The sequence below is a fragment of the Marmota marmota genome, unplaced genomic scaffold, assembly GCF_001458135.2.
Source record: "Marmota marmota marmota unplaced genomic scaffold, marMar, whole genome shotgun sequence".
Classification (NCBI taxonomy): Eukaryota; Metazoa; Chordata; class Mammalia; order Rodentia; family Sciuridae; genus Marmota; species Marmota marmota.
Window position 1 is genome coordinate 2,238,076 of NW_025999900.1, and position 5,988 is coordinate 2,244,063.

Genomic DNA, 5,988 nt, shown 5'->3' on the forward strand with positions numbered 1-5,988 from the left:
TTTGAAAATATTTTACCTATCCTTAATTCATCTGAAGAATCTCCTTGAAACATACTCTAACAGATTTATCTCTAAAGGAAAAGTTTAATAATCATGGGCAAGAGGGTTTGTGAGAAAGTATAGATTTGTTGTTTAACAAAGATGATAAAATAAAAGGTGAAAAAGTAAAAATAATCAATTTAAATAACATTTTTTGCACACACACACACACACACGCACACACACTTCAAAATTAGTTTCCTTCGAAAAGCTTTCTGTTCCTTGAATTTTTAAGATCTCAGACTCCAGACTCTGAAATGAGGATAAAATTCTAATATATTTCAAAAGTGCAAAATATGGGTTTTACCTTCCAATTTGGGGGGAAATTATGAAAAATAATAGTTTGTAGATTCTTTATCCAATATGTCATTTTACATTCATAACTTGTTCTTACACCAGACCTTATCATTTACTCTGGCATTTAAGGTCCTTCTTATTGTAAGTATAAATCATCTCACCTGTCCCTTCTCCCAATTGTATCAGAAGTTTAATGGAGGAGTTTGATACCTATCTGTACACTTTGACCTATCAAGTTAAACTCTCATTGTTACCTGAGCATAGTCATAGCCCACAGTGTTTTCTTTCATCTCTAACTGCTTTAGCCAGCACATTAAGAGAAGAAACAGAAGGGTGGAGGAGGCATATAGATCAGAAAGGAAGTTGTAAAACTGTTCCTATTTGCAGATGACATGATTGTATAGATAGAATCTCCAAAGGTGCTACAAAAACACTTCTAGAATTAATGAGTGAGTTCATTAAGGCCAAAGAGTGGAGAGAAACTCACAAAAATCAATTATATTTCTACATATTAGCAATACCATGTGAAAACCAAAGTAAGACTACATTACTATATAAGATCACTCAAAAAGAGAGAAATATTAGGTATAAATCCAACAAAATATATAGAGAACTTATATCTTGAAAACTACACAATTCTGATTAAAGATATCAAAAGCTTAAATAAACAGGGAGATATACTAACTATATTATGGATTGGGAGACTCGGCATAGCAAAGTTATCAATTCTTCCCCAAATTTATATAAAGGCTTAGTGATATTTTTGTAGATATAGGCAAAATTCTTTTAAAATTTACATGGGAAATGAAAGGAACCAGAATAGATTTTTTTTAAACTAGAAAAAATAAGAATAAATTGCAAGAATTACTTTACCCAGTTTTAAGTCTTATTATATAGCTCCAGTAATCACAATCACGTGGTATTGGCAGAGGGACACAAAAAATGGGACAGATTTATAAAGTCAGCTGATTTTCTTAGCAAAAATAATTCAGTGGAGGAAGGATAAATTTTTCCACAAATGCTTTTAAATAGCTAGACATCTATAGGCAAAGCAGTAAATCCCAATCTAAATACTACACTTTTTACAAAAACTAACTCAAAATGGATCCTAGATTTAAATGTAAAACATAAAAATCTAAAACTTAGAACACAGAACACCTAAGAATACATGAGGAGTTTATAGGCATAGTGACAGAACACTATCCCTATTTAAAAATCTATAAATTGGACTTAATTATAATTAAATAATTAAATAACTCAGCTTTTTGAAAGATCCAGTAAATAGAATGAAAAAAGACTAAGGCTATAGCTCAGTGGTAGAACATTTGCCTAGCATGTGAAACTTGTTGAAAACAAGAAGAAGAAAAAAAAAGATGAAAAGACAAACTATGAACTGGGAGAAAAAAATTACAAGTCAAACAAAAGACTCATATTTAAAATAAATACTTAACTAATTCTTAGGACACAACATTCAAAAAAAAAAACAATTCAATTGGAAAATGACAAATATATGAAGAGACATTTCCCTGAAAAGGATATAGCAATGGCAAATAAGGACATCAAAGGATGAAATTCAACATTGCTAGTCATTAGAGAAATGCAAATTAAAGCTACCATGTAATATCATATTTCTATTAGAATAGCTCAAGTGATAAATAGTGACAGTACCAAACAATGTGGAGAATGAAGCTCTCATATGTTGTTAGTGGTACTGTAAAACGATGCAGTCATTCTGGGAAGAAATTTGTTTCTTAAAATACTACACCTACACTTACCACAGGACTAAGCAATTTGTATCCTGACCATTTAGCCCAGATGAATGAAACTGAAGTTGCTACAACAGTCTGTGTACAGTTGTTCAAAGAAGACTTAGTTGTAATAATCTGAAAATGCAAACAGCCAAAACACTTGCAAATGGTGAAACAAACTATGATACATTCACACTGCAGAACAATCAAAGAATAAACTATGACTATATACAACAACTTGCATGATCTTCAGGGCATTGAGCCGAATGGAAAATGCCAGTCTCAAAAGGTCACATACTTTGTGACTATTTATTTATTTGTTGATTTAGAGACAGAGTCTTGCTAAGTTGCTTAGGGCCTCACTTAGCTGCTTAGACTGGGTTTGAACTTGCAATCTCCTGCCTCAGCCTTCCCAGCCGCTGGATTACAGTTGGGTGCAATCTATAGGCCTGGAAAACAAATTTGCAGTTGTTAGGTTTTAGGGATGAGTGGGGCAGGGAGGAGGGAGCAACCATAAAATATCAGCACAAAGGAGATCTTTGTGATGATGCTGTAATTGTATACTGTGATTGCAGTGGTGGTTAGACAAATCTACCCACGTGATACAATGACCAGCTACTATAAATATACATTGAACCAATATCAAATTCCTAGTTGTGATCATAAACTATAATTAGTAAAACACAACCTTTGGGGTAAACTGAGTGAGGATACACAGGACCTCTCTGTACTACCTTATAAACTGCCTGTGTTTCTATAATTACTTCAAAACAAAAAAAAAAATAATTAATAAAAAAATTTTGCTAGAAAGCATTACAAATAATTTTTATACATTTTTTAATTGAAAAGATGTCAAAAGGTTTTGCAGCCCTACACCCAAAAGGATACTACTAAATGATACAAATTTCATTTACTAATAGACAGTAATATTGGGATGGGATGACCTTTGCAATATTTATGAACTTCTGGAATGGCAAAACACTTTCAAAAGTTAGAAAACAGAATGGTGCATCTTTGCTTCTATAGGCCACAGATTTTTCACTCTTATTGCTATCCAATAAAATAAATATAGTTTCTTTAAATTTTAAATCTTTAACCAACCAAGAAAAGACGTTGAATCACTTGGGTCATGTGGTAAATTAACACATCTATGCTCAGACAAAGTAATACATCCGGTATGGAAAATTACATATAGTTGTCCCTGTTTATCCTTTGGAGATTTGTTCCAACACCTCGCAGTAGATGCCTGACACCATGGATAGTACTCAACCTATATATACTATGAGGTTTTCCTATACTTACCTACCTATATTAAAGTTTAAATTAGGCATAGGATAAGATTAATAACAATAACTATTAACAAAATAGAAAAATTATAACAATGCACTGTTATACAATAAAATGGCATCACTACTCTTGTGCTTTGGGGCCATTACTAAATAAAATAAAGACTGCTTGAGCTCAGCACTGCAGTACTGCAGCAGTTGATCTGACAACCTGAACAGCTTCTAAATGAGTAATGGGGGGTAGTGTATACAGCATAGATAGGCTGAACAAAGAGATGATTCAGGACCCAGGTGTGTCGGAGCAGGACAGCAAATTTCATCATGCTACTCAGAAGAGTACACAATTTAAAATGTTCACATTATTTCTGGAATTTTCCTTTTCATGTTTTCAGACCAGAGGTGACTTCAGAAAGTGGAACCACAGATAGGGGAGGAATATTGGATATCACCCTCATGCCCTTCAGCTCCCTTGTACTGGGTAGGGTGTACTCTGGATTTACCATTAGCCACATTTCTGAGGCTCAAGAGTAGGGTTTGTTCACTTCTTTCCTCCTTGCAGTTCAACATCCCTGGAAATAAAAGTTGGGGCATGATATGTCCTCCATATTCCCATTTGGAGGATGATTCTTTCCACAGTCAAAATTTTCTCTGCCTCTCTACCCCATTCCTTCCATTTGTACTTAGTCCTTTGTATTATTTACATACCTGTCAGTCTCTTACTCTGAATTCCAAGCTCCTCCAAAGGAAAGATCTCTCTCTTATTTCCTTCTGTAATTCTCCCTTTCAAGGCATATCGTTTTATACAATAAGTATCTAATGCATGTTTATAAAATAAAGCACATATTATGGTGGTATGATTATATATTAATAATGCCATGTATTCCATAAACTTATTGGCATTATGCCAGAATATACAATGTTGGTCTATTCATTTTATCCATATTGAACTCAAAGGAACACATTTGAAGAAACCTGAAAATACTGAACAAAGGACTGTGAGCCAGGCCAGTGAGGTATTAAGATATTCATTCAACATTTTATAGTGTTGACATTTAACAATGTTAAGATAACATTCAACATTTGTTTAGTCAATAAATAATTACTGGATATATTCTACATACATGATTCTGCCAGATGTTGAAGTAAAAGGGGAGCCCAAGAAATATAGCCTCAGGTCATGGAGTCAGGAGAATGGGAATGGGATTTCATTGTATAAATTAGTGAGGACTCGGTTTGCACTTTATAAGCACAGGACAAAAAAACATAAAGCACTTTCAACAGGCATCTTCTTTCTCATCTTTACTGTGGTTTGAGATGTTACAGCAAAAAGTAAGTCAAAAGACTTCATTTGGAGCAATACCAAACCCCTTTAAATGTGAACAAGTATGCTCTTTTTCACACTAAAATAGCTCAAGATTTTTTTTATCAAATTATTCTGGAAAAATGACCCATAGCCAGGAAGTCAAACAATAAAAATATTTTCCTCACAACTTTCAAGGAAAAAGTTTACAATACAAACCAACAAAGGTAGACTTTTAAATTCCATATAATTGCATTTCTTAAGCTTGTGAATCAAACTATAATTTTTCTAAACAGAATACAGTTATAAAACCATACATCCTGCTTTATAAATTTAGAAGAATCTTTTTATTTTAGTTTTACTTAAAATACGCAACAATGAAAAGCACAGCTTACTGAAGGAATAGAACCACTAAGTGACTTTTCATAAACAATCTAACAAAGAGAGTTGAAAAAGTAATAGGTCCAGCCACAATAGCCTTGGATTGCAAGGAGCAAAATTTTCCTAGATGCCTATTTTTAATTTTTAAGGTGCTTACCTTTGATGTTTCTTATAGTTTAATTTAGCATTTATTTAGGTAAATACATCCTGAATTTCTTTTCAAAATCAGTCTTTGAGGTAATAGTAAAGTATTTTTTTTCTTTTTTGGTACTGGGGATTGAACCCAAGGGCACTTTACTACTGAGCCACATCTCTAGTCCTTTTTATTTTTTTATTTTCAGATAGGGTCTCACTTGGTTGCTGAAGGTCTTACTAAGTTGCTGAGGATGGTCTTGAACTTGCAGTCTTCCCCACCCTATAGAGTTGTTGGGATTACAGGCATGTACTACCAGCATCAGAATATTTTTTTAGCCATATTTAGTACGTAGTCTAAGTGGGTTCCTGGAAATATTCAGACATATTAAGCAGTAAAATAGCTTTGTAATAGCAAGAGCATGGGTGCCTGACCTCTCTCCCTACTAATTTACTAAAATATCTGAAATGAACATAGTCTAATAGATCAAAAATCAATTAATTGTTAACCCATGGAGCTTAAAAGTACTTCTAAGAGGCAAAAGAAAGATGAGAGATTTAACATTCTCTTAATGTGGTATATTCCAATAGACATTTTACCAAAGAAGATATGGAAATGACACATTAAAAATGCTTAATATCATTAGTCATTGGGAAAATGCACATTCAAATCACAATAAGATACCATTATAGAACCACTAGAATGTGAATGATTACAGAGAAACTGAAACCATCATGTATGCTGCCAATAGAAATGTAAAATGGTACAGTAACTCTGGAGAACACTTCAGTATTTTCTTAGAAA